The 25,254-nt window shown below is 46.9% G+C and overlaps 1 long non-coding RNA gene across 1 annotated transcript in view; it reads right to left on the bottom strand.

The window, feature by feature from the left end:
- Window positions 1–24,037, bottom strand: part of LOC106499388 (uncharacterized) — a 73,681-nt gene extending 49,644 nt beyond the window's left edge. The window contains exon 1 of the long non-coding RNA XR_001295166.2: window positions 23,985–24,037. This is a non-coding gene — a long non-coding RNA (uncharacterized lncRNA). The remainder of the gene's footprint in view (window positions 1–23,984) is intronic.
- Window positions 24,038–25,254: the final 1,217 nt, after the last annotated feature.

Raw genomic sequence — 25,254 nt, 5'->3', positions numbered from 1 at the left:
TGTCAGGCATAAAATGGTTAATAGGGGTTTTGGATTTGCACAGTGGCTTTTATGCATAGATTTTTATTTATTTATTTCCTATTTCAAACCAACTCCAGAGACGTCAAAGGCAATCTGCAGAGATGAAGGGCGATTTGCTGCCAAGGTTTCGGGAGCAGTCCCACGGGCCCCATTTGCAGTTATAACAACACATTTTATCTTCCGCGCAAGCAGGAAAGGGGGGGGTGTAGCGAGATGGAGAGACGGAAGTAAATGCTGGCAGTGAATCAGATGATGTATATTAGGGAGATAATAAGTAGAGATAAGACACTTGGCAACTGTTTTGCACCATGCCCTTGGTTTATAAAACTCAGGTTCCCTTGCCAGGATTACTGTCTGTCCCATAATGCCCTAGGTAATTTAGTCTAAAAAGCACATCCTGACAGGAAGACATGGTGCAGTTGAGCTGCCTCGTGCTCTTCCCTTTTGGTTTCGGCGAAACTCTCATTTAAGTAGAGGTTCAGCGCAAGGCCTCCTAAGCACTTAAATCCCAGCCCCTAACTTAAAAGCTTCAGAGGGCTGTAAGCAGTGCACATCCGGCACTCAAAGTGGGTGGTATGCCCTACTGCCAAGTTTTCATGTTGAATAGTACCATTCCGGCATTTTTTTTTTTAAGGCAAACAGCTGCAGTGCAAATGCCCACAGGAGCTCAGCGGGAGCCAAGGCCAGATAGCTCCCGCGTTCCCCATACTCTATTACTGCAGAGGAGGATGCACTGCCACAGGTAGTACAGCATCTTAGAAAAGGCGGCTAACACACAGTGCAAATTCTTCATTTTTACATGGTTTAGAGCAGACAGCAGTAGAGTGAGCCTTGGGCAACCTGCGCTCTAATTGTTTTCATTTTTAAATGCTTGAAAGTCTGCTGTGCAATTAAATACTCTTTCACATTTAGAATCGCTGACACTGCAAGAAACTTCTGGTTTGAGTGGAAAAGCAAGAATACAACTCATGCACAATTTTTTCCTACAGTTATGTTCCCTATTCCCTTTAAGACAAGATGACCAAAACTTACATACCATAGTGCAGAGTATTATATTGCATTTCTGAATGCAGCGAATTTCAGCTCGTGGTCCCTGTGAAGCTTTAAAAGCTCCAAAGTAGCAGCACTTGCCTTAAACCTGTTTACTGTCTCATCACAGTGACTCACTATTTTGATTCCAGTAAGCAGTCACAAACTAGTGTTTGTTTTTGCAGATCTGCTTTGCCTTCTCACAAACATCGCTCAGCCCTCCTGCGTTGGCACTTGGTTTCCTTGCAACAAACCCAGGTGCCATGAGCTCACTGGTTCACAGCTAAATCTGTCGGTGGTAACAGACGTGCGGTCACAGCAGAGCCAAGAAAAATCCTGTTCCTCCTCTGCTGTGAGGTTTGTCCACCTGGTCGCTGGCATCAGAATCATAATTAAGTCAGGTATAGCTGCAGGAGAAAACCAGAGAGGCAGCAACGCCCCTACACCACCAAGCAATTCAAAGTGCAGAGCAATGAATGCAGGAGGAAGCGTTTTGGGGTGGGGGGAAACAAAACAGTGATTTTTAGTAATGCTTTTTAGGTGGTGTGACCCCGCTGCACAAAATTGGGAAGTTATTGATGACATCATCTCCAACAGCCCAAACTGGGTCTCTCTAATATAAATGCTGAAGCTCAAATCAGAGATGCAGAAACCAGGAGGTGAAATTCTTTGGCCAGCATTAGAAGGAGATATGATTGCATGACCAGTAGAGTTGCTTCTTGGACCTAAATTTGGGGAAACTATGAAAATGCTTAAGCATTCACTTAAGCATGTGCTGAAACACTTTGCTCAACAGTCCTAAGCCTGAAGGATACTGGCCTAACACTCACTATTCACATTTTAAAATCCTTCGCTTATTACTCATTTCTTTTTAGCTCTCTAGCTGCATGGCTTAATGAATGAGTTTTGTCCCAAATAATTCCACATTCTCATCTGTTCTGTGCATTAATTCTCAAAAGGAGCTTCAATAGAGGATTTCTTTATCTGTGCATTCATCAGCTTAAACTCCCTAGTGAGGTCATTTCCGAAGTTTTTAATAAAAAGAGACTTTTGATTCTTGGGGTCATGTTGCACATTACATTTTCACTAATCTAGCAGAGGTCAAAAAAGAAGTCAGAGTCAAAGAACATCTCTGACTCCTCACCACACGTGTGTCTTTAGGATTTAAAAATATACAGTTCTGCTGTTATAAATAGAGCATTCTTCTCTAAGGCCAAAGCTTCCAAAGTCCAGGAAAACATCCTTTTATTTAGTTTTATGATTATGCTTCTTATCCCAGCAATCAGGGTGCACTAAATGGGATGAGAGTTGCTCTCAGGGACAGCATTCCACCCCTGCTATTTTTATATTGTTGGAGGGTTAACATTAACATCAGTGTTACTTCCTTTGTCAGACACTTCAACAGCACAACACTGAGAACAGCCGTTAGCAGTCTCCTCAAGAAGAGAGTAAGAGCACAAAAATCAAAAAAGAGAAGATAAATGGTTTTCCACTGAGCATTTTTCAAGAAGGTTAACACAGGAAGGTATCACATTATCCTAAATCCGATGCTGGAGGCCAAGATCAGGTCTTTTGCATAAAAAGGTGCTCAGACATGTAGGAAATAGTTACTGCCCTACACAGGGAACGTGGCTCTTCCCCTTTCACAAGTACAGTCGCACTGGCTACGCTAGGAACGCACAAAAGCAGAAGACCAATTTGGATCATAGGAAAACACTCATTAAAAGTATTCTTGTTTTCTTACATCCCTACTCAGTGAGTAGGTGGTTGAAGTTAAAATTTATGCTTTAACTTCAAAGAGAATCAAGTTTCACCGATTTCAGCGGGACACAGGCGTTCTCTGAAAGCTTTGCTAAATCAGAACATCAGCTTATAAGTAGGACCAAGTTGAACTGTACTTTCTAAAACATGCAGCCAAACAGGACCGCAATCCTACTGCAAGTCCTTGGTTGTTATCAATCTGAAAATCATAATGCAAGCCAGCAGCATTCCACCTTCTCCAGGGGCTACACTGGTCGTACAGGTATTGGAAAGTAAGTCACTCTACTGAGTGACTAAGAAAAAAATCGCAATGTGGGAAGAAAACTGAGAGGCCAGTCAATAGCTAAGGTGTGGCAAGACTAAAGCATCCTTTTAAAAGGTATTTCTTTAGGTAATGGACATGTATTCAAGTTGTCTTAGTTCTCCAGGCGGGAAAGTCCCTCTCCCACCTTCAACATTTTGTGATTTCCTTTGAGATGAATGAAGAAGTGATGAGATCTCAGTTGGCTTGCTAACTGACCTTACTTAGGAGTGATCGTATACAGCAATTCATGCCTCTACTCCCAGAATCTCTCCTTTCTGGGTGGTCGAAACTTCACATGGAGAAGAGTCCTGTGAACAAGTCCACAGGTTCTGCTTGGAGAGCTGTAGAATGAACAGGACATTGTGTAGCACACCTCAACAATTCTTCCCCCTTCAGAAGGGCTACAGAAATCTAGGTTTTATAAAGATATTTTAGTTCTTCTGGAGGTCAGACCTGCAAAGAAAACCTGCTGTGTCCAGAATCATTTTAACTCCTGTCCTTGAATAAAGAAGATACAAAAACTGTCCTGTTCGTCAAAGTTGGTTTATAGGGGTCTGTCATTACGGAGTTGTTCACAAGGTTTGGCTACTATATTGTCTTTGGATTCCTAAAATAAAGGAAGACAAATCATATCAAATATGCCACGTTCTTTCATCTCACTATCATTTCCGTGTAAGGTGAACCATACAATCACTGGAAAAAAGGTGGTGTAAACTTTGAAATAACTGAAGTACACACACTCTTCTGAGTTAAAAACTAGAGAAGAAGCAGGACACCTTTAGTTTACTTGGGAGTGCATTATGATGCTGACCTACTAGTTAGCTTGGGGTTAAAAAAATCTCTTTTGGAACAGTACAGGCAAGGCTTAAATGCCTTTAAGGACCCCAGATTTTGAGGAACCATTCTACAATGTGATAATGTACAGTGCTTTCTCCAAGCTCTTCTGTTCCTGTCTTGACGCCAGGAGATTAAAAGGGTGTTGAGTGGTGCTGAGCCTCTTGGGGGGTCATTAACATCACATGCAGTAATGGAGTTATTTTCACTGGCTCAAACCATCCTCGCCTGCTGATGAACACGGTGGGGTCAGAGGAAGTCTCTGTGATTGTAGAAATATGTCCCTCAGGGTACATCTTTCCTCTCCTTTCTCCAGGAGACCTTGGGGCTCTCAGCAGAGCCCAAAGCCATTCTTCCAAAGCCCAGAGCAACACCTCTCCCCAGCTGCACTGCCCACCAAAGCAACAGTTTTGGAACTGCAATAACATTGTAAGTTCTGCATTTTGGGAGCTATCCCAGTGGAGCCCTTGGCAATACACACCATGTGTGAATTTCACCAGTTCCAAGAACAATGTTCACTGTACATAAACGCAGACCGCTTGCGCCTCCTTTCATATACTCAGACAACTCCCATCTGGAAGCACACTCAGCTCTCCATGACCCCAGAAGCTCCATTGTTGCACGCAGAAGTTAACACCCAAGGGCGATATGAATCTAACGACTTCTGTGTGAGGCTAGTGTGGAAATGAGGTGCTTCTCCCCACCCTCTTCCTGTGCTAGTTCTGCCCTGTCCTGGCCAGTCCCTTCAGCCTTAAGCTAACTCAGCTGACAACAAAAATAATCAAGGAGCTAGTTCCTTCACCGGGAACAGTGGGATCTACCCCTACTATGACTTTATCAACGATCACTTCAGAGAAGTCTTTCCAAGTTATGTTCTTGCACAAAGCAAGACAGCAACAGCAGATGTGCCAGCATCAAGCCCAGCACCACCGCACGTGGAAGAGGCAGGACATGGCACCTGCCTGTTGAGAACCATGAACAACCACCACTGAATATAGGACTTGGAGAAAGCAGGCACGTACAGTAAGAGCAGGACTCAAAAGGGCCTGCCAGAGCAAAGCAAGAGCTGCTGCCAGACTGCCCCCACAAGCAGCCCTTGGCCTGGACTCAGCATGTGCCACAGCACAAGTCTCTGTTTGGGGCAGGGTTAGACAGGACAATTCTCACCCTGGGGACTATGAGGTCCATCCCCACCCAAACTTTATAACCCTGACTCTTTCCAAGTCCTATTTCCCTTCTCTGCTAAGCACACAGAACACACACCAGCACCAAGCTTGACAGCCCACCCACAGGGACAGGTGGTACGGTGTCCTAGAGCTGGATAAAAGCCATTTGGCAGCTAGCCTCTTCAAGACTCTGCCTTGATATATCTAGAGTGTTTTCTCTACCTAAGACTTCCAAAACCTCCTAGTCCCTCCCTGGCATGTTATCTCCTTTCATAACCTGACCTTTCTGCAAGAGTGAGGCACATGCAAAAGAAGTCAACTTTTCCCCCCTTTCTGAACAAAGGGGCCAACAGGAGATCAAAGCACATAGTAATTTAGCCCATGAAATAATAAAAGTCAATGAGAACAATGTGCTGCTGACAGGGGAGTTGTGCTGTACAGCAGCAGGGGGGAGGGCCCAGGCCAAGACTGAAAGCCTTTCACTGCACTTGAAGAGGCAAGACAGGGAGCAGGGCGCCTGTGGAGAGGGAGTTCTTGTTTGTTTTAAGAAAGTTTTTATTTTAAGAAGGGACCATGGTTGAAACCACAAAACCAACAATATGAATATTTATGGGGCCAAACTCAGTAGTCCCAGACCCAAGAAAGACTCCTACTGACTTTAATAGGTACTTTGCCTTCCTAAAGATAGCATGTCCCTTACCACCATGTCATTCTTCACTGCCAAACATGGTTGCCTTCTCCCCTTCCCTTTCCTACATGGACATTTGGTCTTGCATTCAAAGCTTCCTCATCTTTTTATGCCTCACGTCCCCTCTCCATGAGCTGGCTATGGTAATATTAGCTTCCTTCAGACAGGTGTTGTATGGGTGGAAAGGCTCTTGGAGTCTCCAAACAGAAAGCAATAAGAAAATACAGCATGTCCCATGGCCCCTGGAAGCTGGCTGTTCCAAACGGACAGTCCCTCCTTTGCTTCACCCTCCTGTTTGTTTAGGGGCCTCTATTCATTCCAGGCCAGGAACAAACAGATTCGCCATCGCCCAAAATGGAACTGAACAAGAACAGTTACATAACCCCCAACCCCCCTCCCACCATCGAATAGGAAGGAGAATCAAATTGCAGGACAGAGTCAAAAATAACTCTCAGTTAGCAAAGATAACAGTTCAGTCCCCACCTCCAGCAACTGGCATCCTCTCAGCTGCACACGCTTAACTCCGCATGAATTTCTCCTACCTCACAGGGGAGGGGAGGAAGTGACAGCTCTGCAGCTCCCAGCGAAATCAGAGGGCTAATGGGTTAATGAGCTACCTCTAATATGGCGAGCATGCAGGAAGGAAGCAGTTTTCCTCGGCCTGCCCTAGGGTTTGACAAGATTTGCTGGACCAGGGAAAGTCCTTCTGCGTTCACCTTCCTATTGCAACCTGTCCTACGGTCACTCCAAACATGCAGGGAATGGCACAAGTAAGCCAAAACGCTGGAATGACAACCATAGACTGAAGGATGATAATTAGATCAAATTATTGTCAGCACACATTCCTCACACAGTTACAGAAACAGCTGGGGCTTTTGGAAAACTGAGGTTGCTCTGATAGCTGTCCCATTTGGCCAAAGCAAGTGTGGTCTGGTGTGTAGGCTCCCCGGCCTTCACAGCAGCAAACCAGTGGGTTGAAATAACCCAGTGAGCTAGTGCATAATCACTTTGTGTGCTCTGAGGAGGAACCCAGCCCCACTTCTGCTGCTTTGATAGAAGGTTGGAAGCAGAAACACCCAAGCTAAACAAACTCCAAGTTTGGATCTGACCTTATGAATTGGACAAAATTCAAGCAATCTCCTGTCCCTCCCTCGCAGGAGAAACAGGAGGTTCTCAGCACAGCTTAGCAGGCCCCACTACCACTAGTGGCAACCACACTCCAAGATCAGGGTTTGGTTCCTGGCATCAGCAGAGCCATATGGTCTTAGATTCAGCAGATGAAGCAACCAGCGCAAAGCTGAGCCAGCCAGGCTCAAGCCAACCCTTTCCTGAGGTTTGAAAACATCGAGCTAACACTTTTTTTGCCATGCTTTATTTAAGCCGTTTTGCACATGCTGCATTTTGTTGGCTTTGGCATGTACCTGAAGTTGTTATACCACAAGAGAATCTGTTCTCCTCATGCCTCCACTCTAGCAAAACCTAAGAGTGGTAGAAATCACAAAATTAGACGCAAGTCATGAGAAGTTTCCAGAGCTCAATCAAGACCAAGAATTTCTAATGCATTTGGATAAACCTTGGATAATCCTCTGAACTTTCCAGTGCCTCAGCAAACACTAGACTCGGTACCTGGGACTTTGAAAGGCACCTCAGAGTGTTGGGTGCTCCTGGAATTCCAGGAGGATTAGAGACATAACACCCTCACGTTCCTATGACAACACCAGCCTTTCTCTTTAAAAGAAGGAAACTTTATTCATTACTAAACTGATGAGAAAGAAGTCTAACGCAAGTTCTCTCAGTATATACCAGCCTAAACCTGCAGAGGAGTTCATGGAGGTACATCAGGAAAGGCAGGACAGATGCATCTAATAGCTTTAGAGAACGGAAAGGATGAATGACAGTTCCTTTCTGGAGAGGGGGGAGAGGGAGGGGGAAGAAAAGAAAAAAAAAACAACGAAACATTAATTCCTGGTGTCAAAATGCTGTAAAACTGGCTTTTGACTCAGCACACCATAATGCTGCTTGTAAATGGAGTAATTGGTTTGTGTGAGGTCACGAAATTAAACATGCCTACACTTGCCCATTCCCTAGAGCACAGTCAGCTGCAAGAGAACATGATGCATGGACAGCATAGGGGAAGGTAGAGATTCATGTTTCATGCTGCTCATTTATCAGAGCTAAAATATATTTAGCCATTCACATACTTGAATATATTCCTACTTGATAGCTTGAAATTCCTATATGCTTGGGGGGAAGGGGGAAATGTCCATTAGTTCCAGCTTTTTTCTTCAAAACTGTAGCACTCAGCAAGTGCACACCATTCCCTCCTGTTTTGCAGTTACCATTCCTATTTATAAGTATTAATGGACCTAAACATCAGCAGAACCCAGTGTTTAGTAGGGAGCAATACTAGACTGGAAGTAAGAGACACAGACAAATGTTGGGAGGGTGGTAGAAGGACTGAAGCACAAGGCATACAATGTGGTTCAAACAGCCAGACACCAGGAGGAATTGCTGGAATCCCTCCTGTTTGTTTCCCAACATCTCCATCAGGTAAGGAGCAATTAAACACTACAGCAATTGGGTGATAGAATGATTTATTTCTAAAGCACCCTCACAGCCCAAGGCTTTGGGAAGCATATGGAGACATGAACCTTACTCCAAGGAGGAGAAGGAGAACACCACCATCACGCACAGCCCCAACAGAGGGCAGGCAGAGATGCAGGAAGGAGATTGCTTTGTTTCACTGTCGGCTCCATCTCATTAATCTTTGGGGCGTTTGTTTACTTAAGGGGAACAAGAGTCCAGGGAGAGGTGAAAGTGGCGCCAAAACAACAAAACCCACTATTTTTAATCATGTATTCCAATATGAAGTGTCCCACTTGGAAAGCAGGGACCTGCACCCAGAGAGAAGGAATCCCAGAAAACATGAGCATTGACAAGCAGACAAAACTGAAAGGGCCAAACCAAGGTGGAAGAACTTGCCCAAGGTCGCTGTGGCAGGTCTGGGGTAGAGTCAAGAGAGAGTTTTCCAAACCTTCATTTATTTAACTGCTGCACATCCCAAGAAAAGTGACTAATCACTGGATTTTCTGGCTTTTGAGAGAGAGGGGACCAAGGGGAAACATGATAACAATGTTCAAGCATATAAGAGAGAGCTGTGACAAGAGACCAAGGGTTTACTCCAGAATGGGCAAGCAGTAGTAGCGAAGGTTGCAGCAAGGGAGGTTCAGGATAGCTGTTAAGAAAGGCATTCCCACTGCAAGGACAGTGAGGAACCCCCTCTGTAAGAACATGGTGGTCACCATCACGAATGACACAGCACCTTTGGCTTCAGGAGGAGCTGAATGCTCCCTGGAGGTCTTTCTCAGTCTCACTTGTCCTGAACCCTCCTCCCTGTAAAATCATGGAACTGGAAAACCGACAACAGCATATCTGTCTTTGAAAGGCGCAGAGAACCAGCGGCATCCTGCCCTGCCACAGAGGAGGTCAGGAGACCCGATCCTTGGAAGCCAAGGATCATGGGAATTCAGCTTCGCATTCAGCCCTACTTCACAGTCCGTTTATTTTACATGTTTATTTAACATCTAAATGAATCAAGGCAATATTATTTCACAAAAACAGAAAACTTGGCTTCACTTATTCAAACATTTGGACAAGGAAGGAAGAAAGTCCAACTCAGAATTTGGCTGGTTTAAAGAATAGCAATATGCAGTTATTACCCTGTTGTCAGTGGTTCAAAGCCAGCCCAACTGGAGGAACTGAATGCAATTGCCATCTGGCAGTTGTTTGGGGAACCTCCCTGAAAGAAGTCATGGCCTCAGCTCAGATCTGAGCAGATAAGAGTCCCCCAAGGACAGGGAGCAAGGCAGAGGGCTGAAACTTTTCCTGAAGAACAAGGGAACCGAGCTGGAGGGGCCTGCAGACCTTACAGAGGTGCAAGTGCCCCAGCACAAAGGTGCTCACATAGCTCTTGCTGTGCCCATTTGTGTCATATAAAAACAGGGGGGGGGGGGGGGGGGGGGGAGAAAGACCTGTCATTGTCTCTTGAATACTCCAGACCCACCATGCTTTTACTTACCTGGCATCTCCCACAACGTTAAGTGCCCAGAATAACAAACACCCAGAGCAAAGGCCGATCAGGAGAAGGCTGATAAACGCTGGAGGATAATACTAGCGGCACAAGGTCATAAACTAGAGCTGCTGAGTTCTTTAAAACAAACTAGGGTTTCTTCCTCTCCTCTCCGGAGGATAAAATTAAACACTAAGGCAGCTTCAGAAGCCTTATTTTTCTAGAGATTCCCAAGGCAGCTACCATCTCTTGACTTTAAATCAAGACTGGATGGGTTTTTGGAAGAGAGAATTTTGTCAAATGCAAGTTATTGGGTTCAATAAGGGTTGAAATTTGCTGACCTGTGTTGTACCGGAGGTAACAGCCTGGATGATTTAAAGTCCCTTTTGGTCTTCATATCTATGGAAAAAACTATGAAGTCTCACATATTAGAAATAAAAGAATAAACAGCAGCAAATAACGTAATTGTCAAATACAGACAGCCTTTGCTCACAGAATAGCCGTGAGCAAAACAAAGGCTCTTTGGCTTTGCTCATTAATTGCATGGTTTCTGATTTGTTACTAGGGTCTTTTTTATCCTGCTTTCCAAATGAAATAATGTTTATAGACTCATGCAGTATGCATGTGCATGTTTTATTGTATCCAGTGCTCAAGTATGTTATCCACTTTTGACAAGGGGGTAGAGATCACAGAGATATTAAGTTCCTGCAAGTTTTGCAAGAGCAGGAAAGTGGGTAGAAGGGAAAAAGCTCCGTTAATGATCCCAGTGAAAGAAATGTGCTAGCATAGAAATCAATCCTTCACACAGCAGAAAAATCCCTAGGGGCAGGGGTAAAGGAGGTTAGGGATGCTTCAACCAAGGGGAGAGAGAGGAAGAGGGGGTGGGGGGAAACTTCAGTCAGGACTGTCATATCCCAGAGAATCTACACAGTCAACATTTACTTATCTGGACCTTCTAGTGTCCAAGGGGGGAAAAAACTCATGCTACAGTTTTAACACAATTAATAAAACTTCAATGAGCCACCAGACACCAATCAATGGGAAACCAAGCTCTAGGAGTTTCAATACTCACAGAATTACTTTATTTTATGGTTAATAAGCCACAGAGTGGATGGCAGAGCTTCAGAGCAGCTCCAAGACTTCCCCATCATGTGGCCTGCAGCATGGATACCACCGGGAGCCCTAACAGGCTGGGGCCAGGGCCTTTGCAGCTCCCTGTATAAACACCTCTAATGAACAACAGAGCTGCCTGCAGGGCTTATGCAGCCTCCACCAAGGCACAGCCTAATTTAACAGCTTATTCTACCCGTGTTCTGCACTGGCGGGGGGATCAGATCCACAGCCATTTAGAGTTTTTCACTTATTCGTTATTGCTACAGTTTTCCTCTCATTGCTTGGGAATCCTTCGCAGAAGACAGAATGTAAAGAATTTGGGCAGTGATCTCATCCTCTTCTGCTTGGCAAGTGCTGGTCTTTCACTGGAGTCCTGGGTGGAATTCATAATGAACGTGGCCTTTGCTTATGTCCTTGCGTGTGCAGCAACAGTGACATCAGCATAGCCGTGAAAATGGGGCTTGCAGGCTGGCAGTGGCTGCAGAAGCCCAAGAATGCAAAACGCTGATTTATATAGATCCTATACAAGTGATCTAAGTCCTTTTCCTGTCCCTGTATACCTCAGAACTAAACTAGCGGACTTGGAAATATCCAATTTCATATAAATTCAGATTAGTTTTGTTGGAGTTTCTTTGGTTTTAATCAGGACGAGTGACAGCAATTTGCACCATGAAAAAATAAGTCTACATGCCTAGATTCATCACCATCTTGACTAGAAACCCAAAAGATATCAAAGGATTTAATGCATCTTTCTGGCATAAATCTAGAGTTAACCTAGGGAACACACACACAAGAGACTACATTCAGTTTTGACATGTAAATCGCACAGGATAAATAGGTGTCAGCAGGTGCAGATTGTCTCCAGGGCTTTGCTCTAACTAGCACAGGACAAGCAATTTAAGAACAGAAACAGAGCTCTTCAAAAATAAAGAAGAAAACTCATGCCTGACCTGCACCCCATGACTACCCCATTCCTCCACATATGCTAAATTTAATTTCCAGCTAGAAAGTTGCTCTGCGTCCAACATAAACTTAACATTAGCAGGATTTCAAAGGAGCTTAAGTTTTTGGTGCTTTTTCCGAGTTTCAGGTGATTTGATGAGTCTGGCGGTGACTGCAGCTCCTCATCATTTTTTCCAGGTTTATTCCATCAACATATAACACTGTTTTCTTTCATTTGGGCAAAGCCCACAGTTTCCTTCACACTAAATCATCTGGAGCAGCATTTATAAAACCTGATCTGGCCAGCTACTATGGAAAACCTGGGTTCACCTGAAACATTAATGAATGACTAAAATAAAGTGTGAATGGGACACTCAATAGCAGAAACTATGTTTCCATGGAAGAATCCAGAGTTTTGAAAACCAGGTGCCAGAAACACCCTTAGTCCTCCTCCAGACTGGCAGACCTGCCTGGCTCAGCTGCTACAGCAATACAGTCCTCTCTTAGTCCCAGGTTTTGCCTTTGCCTATGCCAAATCAAGTACCATTTTTCCATTCCCGATAGTTCTCTCCCTCAGACACTCACTCCTGCACCTGTAAAGGGCCCTAGGAAAATCATACCAAGGGCTGTTGCAAACAGTGAGTTAAAATAAAATAATCGTTTTCTTTACTTGAGCCTCTCCGCATGCAGAGATTTATTGCACAGAACTAGTCTAAGCAGTCCGCAGCCCGGCAGGTGCTGCCTGCTGAGGGCAGCACATTTTTACTATAAGCTTTTCCCTTTATTAGGCTTAGAAATATGTTTAAAATCCAGCTGACATAACTTAAGCATTGATTCCACATCAAGGTGTGGATTTATAGTTTGTTTTGAGAGCTGCAAAGACTTATGTGCTTTCATATGTGTTTATACACACATGGAAAGTGAAGAGCTTTTGAAGATCAGTGGAAAATGAGACAGAGTTTTTTCACCCTGGTTCTAGCACTGCTGAGACATAACCCCTTCACCATTGCTTTATTCCCATACAACAGATCAGGGTTATCGCCCTCATCTTACCAGCATCGTCCCAGGCACAGACAGGCAAGCAATGGGCCCGTGCAGGATGCTCGTTGCAGCACCAAGGTAATATAATGAAATATTGACCGTCAGTCCCTTGCCTCGCCCTACCTCATGCTGTCTCCCTAAACACCCAGGACTTTGATACTCTAACCAAAGAGCTGCAATGACCATTTTAAAAACCAAGGCTCCACTCTGCAAGACTGGGCCGGGGCCAAGGGCTGGACCCGTCTGGCTGGCACGCACCAGGGCTGAACAGGCCCTCGCAGTAGTCTGGGAACCAGGGCTTGGATTCAAATTAGAAAACAGCAAGAAATGTTCAAGCCAAGAACAACAGTACAGCTGGGAACGGTGTGATGCTTTGCACTAAACAAACACAAGATATAGTTTATCACAGCACTGGTTGTGGCTCCTTTCCGAGGCAGCAGCACCTCCAAGCAAAGGCAGAAACAGCCATCCTGGAGGAGAGAGCAGGTAGGGGATGGAGAGAGAAGAATTCAACCAAAATGGTCTTTTAAAGGGTGATCTAGACTAATTCCAAACAAGTAAAATGAAGAGAACAAATGCATAGATTTTCCACTGAGCTTTGTCGTTGATTAGACACTGTGTGCTTCAAGTACATTAACACAATGGATCTAGGTGCAAGTCAGGTGCTAGAATAAATCAAGTGTAAATATATATATATATAGTTTATAAATACACACACGAATCCACTGCCCTGTTCAATTCTGCCAGGTGCTGGACACACATGCCATTAAAAAAAGGGGTGAGCTCAATAGCCAAAGTCATTTCAGCTTGCTGCAGGTCACTCCTATGTTTAATTTTATCTTGTTTTTAGTTTACCATGGTACCACTGTTCTGCACAAGTTGGCATGGATACAGAAAGATGCTTCACATAAAACTCAGACTGAGCACATTTACAAGTGAAGAAAGAAACAAACGGAGGTATTGGCAGTTTTCATTTTCACAACCTCTGCACTTTCCTCGCCGTGATCAGAGAAGCGGCGCAGAGCATCAGAAGTCTTTGGAGAGGGTCCATTTCTCGCGATGTTTCCAGCTCAGCTTTGCCAACTCTAACATTCCTGTAAGGAGCAGGAAATCTGGGTACTTATCCAAACCACAGCTCCAACTTTTTCCGTCCATTCACCAGCAATTTCAATGGGATTACAAGGCTGTCAATTAACAGCAGAGTGATTTAGGCAACTTGTCCACCTGCCAGCAAGGCCAGGCTCAGCTCCGCGCTGCAGCACGGGCCGGGCCATCTTGTCTTTCAGGCACAGCACAGACATGTCCCTTACTGCTAGACTCATATCTGTGCTTCGTCAAAGCAGAAAAAGAATAAAACCCCTACTTATTCTCGCTCTTTGGGGCTTTTTACTTCTTTAACAGCTCCTTTTTTATTTCACCAAGTTGCCCGTATCTCTTTGCAAGTAAATATCTGCAGCCCCTTCATTTCCATGAGGGAGCGCAGGGTGGGGAGAAAGGACGCTATTTTCCTCTCTCCCATATCAGTTTTCAGTGTGACACACAGTTCACTGCAAAAACCAAACAGCCCTAATGAGAGCGGCTGTGCACTTGGTGCACCCAGTGTCAGTTACTCGGCTCCCGCAAGCCAGCCCGCGTCCCCTCGGCAAGGTCAGCGTCTACAGGGCAGCCGGAAAAAGGACACTTCCTCTGCGCCCAGCGGCTCACACCGATGCTGACAGCAAATCCTGCTTGTTAGGAGGCTGCATGTGTACGGGCTGCGCAACCCCCGCTGGGACTCGCACTTAGAGCAGCACCGAGCCCAGGTCACTGCGCCAGTTGCTGTATTTGCACCACATCAAGGCAAAGCAAAATGACTTTGCACCCCGAGCAGCAGCATGCTGGGGACTGAGATAAAGCAGTTTTCCAAACCAGGATGGCAGCTGGATGGGAGAGGAGGCCCAGGGGGTGTCATGAAGTGCTTCTGGCTCAGGTCCACTCTTGCAAAAGCAGCTAGCAGACACGTTCTAGGTAAGCCAGGAGAGGAGTGGTGAGCCCACAGAACTCGACCCGTGAGGCTGGCCCGCCAGTCACAAACCAGGCTGCCATACGCTTTCCTTGGAGATCGCCCCACTGACTGCAGCCCTGACGTTTGCATCCTGTGGACCTTGCTGGGTGCTGAAGGACTAGCTGAAAGCACCGAATTTCCCAGCCGATGAGAGATGGGTTGGAGCAGGCGCCTTCAGGAGGAGCCACACTCAGCAAGCGGAGGACCAGGTTCAGGCCGCAGAGGCCGTCCCAGCCCATTGGCCTCCCAGTTCCCACCAGGTCCGAAACATCTCCCTTTCATGGTCAAGCCAGCATGAGGGTCAGAAATCATCCCATCTGTTTGCTCTCAGATGTCTTTTCTCAGGCCGGGCTCTTCTTTTCACTTCTGACCAACAACCCACTGCTTTAATTTGACTCTGGCCCCCATCACAATTATTTCCTTATACATCCTTGCCTTTTATCGGCCTATCAGAGAGCTGTCCATCAGATTTAGGGCGCCCCACAAAGCTGCCCCTCAGCTTTGCATGTCCCCATTGATTCAAGACGGGAGCCCAGCCTGGGGAAACCTCCAGCACACCCTCGTTCTTTACCCAGCTTTAATTTACTCCTGACACCAGGAGCGCAAAGCTGCTGGTCTTTGCCTTCACTGTGGTCTCCAGCCACCGCAGCAGCCCTGTTGCGCTCGCCTCACGCCGATGGGGAAGGGACAACGCGAGGCGCCGTTGCCATGGGCACAGACGGTGGTCACCACCGGTTCCCATGGCGCCAGCCCAGACACGCACCGGGTGAAGAGAAGGAAGAATACGCACCCGCCAGGCTGTTTGTATCCCCTCTAATCACCTCACAAGTTAAACACTTTGCCTTTATCTCCTCGCTTTTCAGCACCCAATGGCCAACGATGAACCAGCAAAGCCCGAAGGCTTCGCAGATTCCTCCACCCGCTGCCTCACGAGGGGAGCGGCGGACAAAAGGCCAAATACTTCTGTCCTGACCGACCTCCTGGAGACCGAACGCATTCACCGCGGGTGCTCAAGCGTGGCCGAGGGCAGGACTTGGCTCCAGTGAGTTGCCCTCAGCCATGTCAGCCAGGCCGTGAATTTTTGGCGTGAAGTCCTCGTCTTGGGCCCTTGCTGCATGCCAGGGACGGCACAAAGGCAGGAGCAAGCCTGGGCTGAGCAGGCTCTTGGAGACATTCCCCCCCCCCCCCGGCCCGGGGAGCACATCACACAAGAGCATTGCAAGACGGATGGGAGAAGGGTTTCCCTAAACCTAACTGCACACGAGCACAGCCACTGAGAGGACATAGCAATAACAGCCAGTCCCTCTGGCCAGGGACAGACACACGTGGACCAACTCCCAATTCACCCTCTCCCTTGCAGGCAGGCTTGTGCAGAGAGGGTCATTTGCCCAATACTGGGCAGTTTCCCTCAGCTAGGGAAGCCTTATCCAGTCCTTTTCCAAGCCTATAGAAAGGCTCCTGATGATATCTGTAAAGCTCTGCCTTGCACTGGTCACCCCACCAGAGATGGGGCTTCACCAGCTGCCAGCATTGAAGTTTTGCATCATTTAAGATTTGCTCCCATGTCCCACTTCAGTGGTGATGTCAATGGAGAAGTATTTGGGGGGGGGGGGAGAGAAAAAAAAAACATAAGTATAGGATATGACCCTACGACCAAATCCAGAATAAGCTTTGGCTACAATTTAGGCATCTTCCTCCTTTAAATTGATGCCCTCCTTCTCCAGACCTTCAAACTCCTATCACCCCTCAGATCTCCCCATGACCAGGGGAAATAAGCAACAAACCAGGCAGCTGAACATAAGCGAGTGCTGATAGCAAGAGGAATTAGTCACCATAATATATGAAAAGAATTAGGACCATTTAATCTCGTCCTTCCCTTATCAGTGGTCTCGAATGTCACATTTTGAGAGGGAAATGCAGTGGAAATTCTTGTGAATCAGTTCTACAATTAAGGAATTGACAAGATTTTTCAGCTTTTTCTCTCTGCGCTTGAAAAATTACTGCATAAAGGAAACAATCTTTGCAGAGCATATAACTCACAATAGGCTGAAACATTATCTCAAACTATTCCTCTGCTTCCTGCTTAAGTAAACACATTAGGAATGTGTGTATATATTTCTCAGGCAGCTTAAAAAATAAAATGAGGAGAGGTATATAGTGTCTCCTGCTTTTGAGTAGCATATTGTTTATGTTGTTATAAGCACAGTTCACATTTATAGTCGAACATTGCGTGAAAGTGCAGGCAAGCTGGGAAACATTTGTTAGGTTTAACGATCTTTTATTTAACTGGTGCAGAAAATTGCACCCCGTTGGATTGATTCATGACATGAATTGTATAGAAACCTTCTTCAACAAGAAAAGAAAAACCTCAAAAGGTCAATCTGACATTTTAAGCTTTCTCAAACATCCAGCAAAGATGTTCACAAAGCAAAATTCCCACCCCAACAAGCTGGATGGGGGTAGAGCAGGAAAATGATAAACCACAGCTAGAGATGCATTTCAGGACAAAAAGCAGAGCCGTTCCAGTCACCTGGGCTGGAAGGAATTCATCCTGCACCACCACTCCGGTGAGCTATGAGCCCTGCTCTGGTTTGCGAATTAAATACACTGCATGCTCCCAAAGCGATCTTGGGCCAGAGGCTTTGAGGGCCACAAAGCAAGGTTTCACCAAGCCTTCTAGCTGGTGTGGCAGCTCTCCTGTTTCAGCAACAGGCTAACCAAGGCCCAGACCTCCACCTGAGCTCAGCCAGAGTCAAAATCAGAGCCAAGAAGAACCTTTCCTCAACTCCCAGTTGCCAGAGCTGGCTGCCCCAAGTGTCTCCTTCAGAGAGCAAACACACAAGGGCAGAAAAATCACTCTTCATGCAAGTCCTTGGTCAAGCAGCCATGGTTGTGCAGCTCAACCCCTCTTGCTTTGCCAAGGGTGTTGCATCTCTGCACTGCTGCAGAGTTAACGCATCCCTGGACCAGCCTCTTCTGAGCAGAGCAGGAACCTGTCAGGGAGCACCAGGGCTCTGCAGACTGCCCGCTCCGCTCCCTCCACCACTCCTCTAGTGCACACAGGTGTGCACACACATGCATATGTATTAGCATTTGCTGCCCACAGGGGTAGAGGCGGTCTGAGAAAAGAAGCACTTTCATGGTAGTGAAGGGGAAGACCGGCTTCTTGGGAGGTGCACAGGGAACACAAGTTTGGCACATGCTAAAAATGCTTTATCAGCAGGGAAGAAAAAAAAACCTTGCTTCCAGAGGTCACCCAGGAGAGTCATATAATATATCTCCAATCATTGCACAGAAGCAAGCAAACACCTTAGTTTCTTTGCTCTGCCTCTCACGGGTACAGGGTCAAGTCTTCTAGCCACTTATGTTGGCTTTGTAACCCCCGCAGAGGGGTAGTCCGTGACCCAAGTGGAGCAGCACTTCCATGGAGCCAGCAAAGGGAGGCTGCTGTCCTGCAAGACTAACTGCTCTCCAGGCCTAAACCAGGTGAAAAATGACCATGGGCCTTTATTTACTACTCTTGCCTCTTCCCATTGCACTCAGCAGGCTTCTGGGGTGGGGAACAGCAAGAGAGCAAGAGCTGCTTAATACTGGCCATATTTAAAAAAAAAAAAAAACTCAGGTTTTTCAGTGTTTGACAAGCCGCAAAGTAAAGTGGAAACAAACAAAACAAAACATGAGCAGAGCAAAGCCCTCATTGTCAGCTGCACTGTTTTCTGTTGCCTGGACTTTCTCTTTATCCAGCAGCTCCAGAAGGAGAGACAAGTCCACAGGCAAAGAGAAACTATCCCAAGGTGCCACAGCTTCACCCACAGCATCTAACCCTCCCCACACACTCAGCTCTCACATGGTTTGAGCAGCATCTTTGAAAACAAAACATCCTCCAAGAAGCCCAGTGAGATGGGCACCTAAGGAAAGCGATGTCTTCAACATCTGCAAAAAAGGATTCAACAGAATTTGTCTGTCAGAGCTCTTAGTCAATCTAGAAATGCCACCAAAGAAACCCAAGGCTCCACACCCCAACCAACACTGCTGTCGAGGCAAAAGCTCCCAGGGTGGAGTTAGTCCAAGTCATCAGTTTCCGTGTTAGAGTTTGAGGAGATAATGAACCAATGTGTGATTTACGCCAAATGAACCCAAAGCACCAAACTCCATCCGTCCTTCTTTGGAAGGATAAAGTTTATCCGCAGAACTCAGCTGCCAATGAACCATTAATTATGAACTGCATGAACCAAACAAATCTCACACCAAATCTTGCAGTGCTTGTACAGTGACCTCCCCTGGAACTGGAGAAGGCCTCCAGGATGGTTCAGCTCTTACTGGGAGCCCACCCTGCCGTGCTCCTCTCTGTCGTGATGGGCAGCCCTGTCTGCCCGACAGGCTGCACATGGGCAGCCCAGGAGATTTGCACACTGCCTGCATTTTGCTGGCAAGCCTCCTCTCCTTTCCTCACCAGAGCACCTCATGATAACTCAGCGCTTTCCCACCCTTACATGTAGTAGCAAAGTCTCTGCCAGGCTTTATGGCTTCAGCTTCCAAATTTCTGATGCAACTGCCTTTCCCAGCCTGTTCTGAACACCTCCGAAGAGGCACCAGAGATCTGCAAACTCCTTACAGGATGCTGGGGCAGCAGGAGCCTTGCAAAATTCTCTTTGCCAGCAGAGCTCAAACCACTGAAATACAATGAGCTACTGCTGGGGAATGTCTTCTTCCCAGGGCTTACTCCCAGGCAGGCTTGTGGGCTGGGGACAGTATTACGATCTGCTCGAAGGAGCTTGTTTTCCACCGTTTTTCCTTCCAAATCTAAGAAACACAATGAATGCATTAAAATTCAGGCCAGCAACCTTTTAAAGCAGAGCTTTATTTACCCCACACCGAGAAGGGTGTAGAGAGCTCTTTATGCTGGACCTGCTACCTGCTGTGTAGCTGTGGCATTTGCACATTTTGGTGGGAAATGTTCTCCTTTGCTTTAGAGGAAACAGGTTCACAATGCAAGACCCATTTGCTCATTGACTGCTGTGTCTCCTAAGCCTTATTTTTCTTTTGGTCTCTCTTTCTATATGCTGGGCGTGCAGACACCATTTTTCCACAGAAGACAACGGAGAAAGCTTCTGAGGGGAGCCACATGGAGCGCCACATAACGTCACTGTGCAAATGTGGTCTGGATCAATTTTCCTGCCTGCATAGCAGCGTTCAGCCAAGGCCAAAGGCTGCAGAATAAAATTAAAGGTTATACTAGAGACATGAGTGCCACAGAGCTCTTTGGGACAATTGTGTGTTTGTCTTTAGGATGAAAGAAGGAATTCAGCTGGGGTTGCTCTGAAGCCCAGAAAATGCAGTGGGGAGATTTTAATGGGAGTTTAATCAGTGATTTTAATGGGATTTGCTAAAGGTCCCACAGGGCATCTAGGAGGACCAGAGTCCCTTTTTTCATCACTCTGGGTCATGCACTGGGGGAACAGCAGCCTCGCTGTACAGCTCTCCTACCACTACCATCGCCACCTCCATCCCGACAAAGGGAACTCTCCTCCACCCTCCCAGTGATAATGAAGCAATGAGGATCTGCTTTGGGGCCAGGATGACAGGTGATTCCTTGCACATGGGGAAGGCAAAGGAAGTGTTTTCACATCCCTGCTTCCTTCACACCATAGGAAAGAGGCTTTAGCAAGGCCTGTGCACTATTTTCTGCATGCAGTGAGATGCAGAAATGTCTAACAGACCCCATCCTTGATACACCACCGTCCTTTGGCTACCGCTCGCCTTGGGTGGGGAGAGCTGAGAGCCGAGCGCAGCCCCTCCAGCCATGGCAGTGGGGCTTGAAGACCATGGAAGAGATAGAAGCAGGGAATAAACGGGGGGAGAGGAGAAAGGGGCCAGGGCTGAGGTGAAAGGTGCCTCCTGGGTGGCCTGGGACCGCAGCGGAGGCTGAGCTGCCGCTTCCCCGATACGTGACCCTGAACTTTCAAAGGAGTGGATGGAGGTGCCAGGATCCCCGTAAAGGCAGGCACAAGACGAGCACAAGGAGCCTTTCAAATCCCTTTGCACGCTCAGGTGATAGCTCAGCGCCTGCCAGTCAGGGAGGCAGCCCGTGCCTGTCGGAGGCCAGATCCAGGTCCTGCAGCCTGGTCAAACCCGGCAGGACAGGAGGAGGCAGCTCCATGGTGGGCAGCCCTGGCTAACACCACTTGCAAGCGCCAGCAGGCCCACAGCTTGTATCCAAACAGCGTGTTGCACCCATTTGCATGGGCAGTCAAAGCGGCTCTCTGCTGACAGCATTGCAGTTCCCTCGTATCTGCTCTTATGCCAGCGGCTGCCCAGTTTACACTGCTTTCACTTGCAAAGGCAATAGCAACACTGGGCCCCAAAGACTGCTGTTTGCCTCCCACCCTGCACCGTTTGATGCCACATCTATGTGAGCAAATCGACTTCGCATTAGAAGCAGCCTGCTTCACAGCAAGAAAGGTGAAGCTGTGTCAGCTTGAGTTACGTGGATTATCTTGGTAGAGATGTGAACTATCAACCGTAAATCCAGCTGAGCAAATCCTGGTCAGCTAAAGCCCTGTGTTGCCTGTACCATGACATTTAGCGGCCAGTAGCAAACACTTAGAGAAAGCGTTTATGAATCAAGTCAAGTATGGAGCCTGGCAGCAGAGTGGGGACTCATGGGCTGGTGTTTGTAATGACCACAGAAGCACCCATCCTCTAGGAATTTGTCTAACTTCCCATACATAATCCAGTTTCAGTTACACACCCTCGGAGCTACAGCCTGAAGTGAGACAAGGCAGGTTTAAACTGGCAATAATGTCACTGCATGGAACTGCATCAGCTTAATTAATCAGTTTGAAAGCACACTGCTGATTAGCTGGAGCCACTCTCTGCACTGAGCAGAGCACAGGGTGCATGTGGGCCGGGGCCGAAGATGATGCCTTTGTGCTAAGGGATTATAGTGCAGGGGATCTGCTTCACTGGAAATGCTGGGAGGGATCCTGCTCTGTCCACAGCCATAAGTGAAGCACTGACTTCTAGTAGGGAACGCTTTTTCTTTAATTCAGCATTCATGAAAGCGGATAGCCTTGAAAGCAGAAAAAACGAAGTCCTATAAGTAGCCACAGGACAAGCATTAGCAAGAATTGCACAGGAGAGAGCAATGCTTGAAAAACACAAGGGGCTGGAAAAAAACACAAATTTTCTGGAGCACAGTGCTAGGGGCAGCGTGTCTCATGGTTAGAGCAAAAACACAGACGTCAGCACCTCTGTGTCCTCTCCCCACCTCTAGGGAAGAGACGGGTCGGCAGCTGGCAGAGGAAGATGAGGGCAGGGCTCCTGGCCCCGCTCCTGGCCCTCTGTGCCACCGTGTGGCCTCAGGCATGCCACCTCACTGTGTCGTGCCTCACCTGCAAAGGGGCAATGGTAACTCTTCACAGACATGCTGTGGGCATAGGCAAGTCTTTGGGACAGCCTTAAAGGACCTGTGGGGGGAAGGTGCTATGAAAATAAAAACGACTATTATCTTTCTCCGTGAAAGATGCACGGATTTCATCATCAAAAGGCCAGTTTGCTCCACGCAAAGAACAGGCTGTTGTAACCTCTGTTGCTTCTTTAAGCAATTCTCCTCCTGAGCAAGGAGCCGCCAGGCCAATCCAGAGGGAGCCCTCCTTGGGAAGGTGGAAAATGCCTGGCATTGTGTCCAGCCTGTGTTTGAAGTGGGAGAAAAGCAACTTTGAATAAGCTTTTTATGGGCCCCATGGCTCTGCTTGACCATAATGTCAGCTTGTAATCAGCAACAGATACCACTGCTGTCACTCGTGATGTTATCATCAGCCGTCTTGCGTTTCAAAGTGAGGAGAGGCACGTAAATTATGGGCAATTTGGTCTCTGAAATGGGCTTTATGGGTTTTTTCTGCAGGGCGACTGCGAAGCCTGGACTTTGTTACAGAGATAGCCATGGAGCAGGCAGCGAAAAGAGCAGAAGAAAAGCAACGTATGTTGTAGAGCTGCTCCATCGCTCCAGTGGGTCTCCGAAGGAAACGCTTGTGCCAACTCCCCGGCTAGAGCCGAGCTGAGCACGAAGTCTCACAGGGGCTGTCTGTTTTCAGAAAAGAAGAGAGCAGGTTTGGAAGCAGCCATCTCAGTGCATCTGAGGCAGGAAGCGCTCTGCACAGACTCATTCCCAAAGCAGACATGGAGACCTGGAAGTGGGAAACGAGCCCTTACTCCTCCCGCCCAGGCAGCCAGCACAGGATTGTTCCCTAGTCAACATATTGTGACTACATTGGCTGACGAAGTGTTAGATGGCCTGAATACAACTCATCCACTGTTTCCCCATTTTGATAAAAAAATGTCTTCAGCTAAAATACAATCTTTGGAGCAAAGGAAAAGTTTGCATTCCCCAAACAGATTTGATTTTTTTTGTATGAAAAACAAAAACCCCAAACTGACATTGTTTCCAATTTTGACCAAAAGCACTTTTAATTGTCACAGGGGTTTTGGGGGGACAAAAAGTCTATCTTTTTCCAGCAAGCCCTGCAACTTTTCCACATCCCTTGGCACTACTCTGCAGCGTAACAGATCCCACTGTCAGAGCCCTGGGCTGAGTATTTGATTTCATCTATTGCTGTGTGAGTTGTAGAGCCTCCTGCTTCTTCCTTTCGTTGGCCTCCTGCAGAAGGAGTCGCGCTGGAGCTGCGCTTTGCTAGGGCTCCCCAGGAAATGAGCTAAAGCAGCATTTGGCCCCACATTGACTTTGCGGTGTCAAGTTCTCCCCTTTTATTTGCTGGAGGAATTCAAGCATCACTCTGCTGCCACAATCGTTCTATCTACCACTGGCCAATAACACAGCCAAAAAGGTTATCTGCCTTCAAACAGAAAGAGCATATGTTTAGAGAAGAATTAAATTTTGTTCCCTTTAGACTTGCAACCACATCCTCCAAGCTGTTAACCTGAATGTGAACTTCAGATAATAAAACTCTAACCTCACTCCTTCAGCAGAGCGAGCCGGCGGCAGCTACCTTGGGTACTCCCTGGCTATCTGGCCCGCAGATTGCTCGATCAAGCAGCTTGTTTTCTTTTACCAGGAAAGACGGCTACTAAATCTACGCTCCCTTCCCGCTCCGTAGCGCTCTTGGGCTTCTCCACAGCTGTGATGCTTTTCCATCGGCCCTGCTCCCAGTTAAATAAACATTATGACACGTACTGATTGCTTTAACAAACTTTACTGCTCTGTGGCCTCGGCAAAGCACAGTTATCTTTTTACAGGGACATTCTTCTCCTGTTGCTATGCCTCCTCCAGCGCCATCCAGCGCCGCAGCCAAGACGACTGGACCAACCAGCGATTTCCAATCACGCCGTTTTGCTCATCTTGAAATAGCTGGGATGGGGTGTGGGGCCAGACCACCAGCAGATGTGAGCTGTCAGAGCTGCTCTGATTTCAACCGAGGTCTAACAGCTTATCCTGGTTGAGGACCTGGCCCCGGCCCGTCGCAGGGTGAAGACTGTCTTCTGAAAGCCCCTGGCACTAAAACCATCTGCCTGGAGGGATGTGTGGCTGAAGGGAAAGACAAAAGAGGGGTAAAACTGCCAGCAGAGCAAAGGAAGGTTAGTTTTTAGCCTCACTGCAGAGCTGGATTCGGAGTTCTGTAATTTGCAATGAAATTGCAGAATCCAGAAATATTTCTGGCAAACAGGGTATTTCACAACCATTCATCAGCATCATACACAATTTCCTTCACATGACAACCTATGTTTTAAAACTTGCATAGCGAGGGGAAACAGCCATTTGTTTTGGCCAAGCCAAAATAGCACTTGGCCCAGCTATTCAGAGAGCTGTGGTTGCTCCTGTTTTGAGGCCAGCTTGTGCCAGGCAGGCACAGGCACCTTGTGTTTTATGGCAGACCAGCTAACTGTTTCATGAAATGAGTGTCTTTCAGTTTCCCCTAACCAGCTTGTTTTTCATGTCTAACAGAGAAGCCCCCATCATCGATGTGTTTGCACTATTCTGCTAATTACTACAGAGCAACCTAGAGATTTTAATGACAAGCTTCATTGAAAGTCAGCGATTTCATTTTTTTCCTATTCTTTTCCCTTCTCCTTGTGCAAACATTTTCCTCTCAATAAAGGACAGACTGGATCCTCAGATACTTAAATTATCAAAGCTCTATTGGAAGCACTGAATCTCTAATTATGTCTATCTGGTGGAGACCAAGTTGCAATAGCTCCAAAATATATCCAATGTGCAGGACAACA

This window comes from Apteryx mantelli, chromosome 19 (assembly GCF_036417845.1).
Source record: "Apteryx mantelli isolate bAptMan1 chromosome 19, bAptMan1.hap1, whole genome shotgun sequence".
NCBI classification, from domain to species: domain Eukaryota; kingdom Metazoa; phylum Chordata; class Aves; order Apterygiformes; family Apterygidae; genus Apteryx; species Apteryx mantelli.
This window is presented reverse-complemented; position numbering and strand designations above follow the sequence as displayed.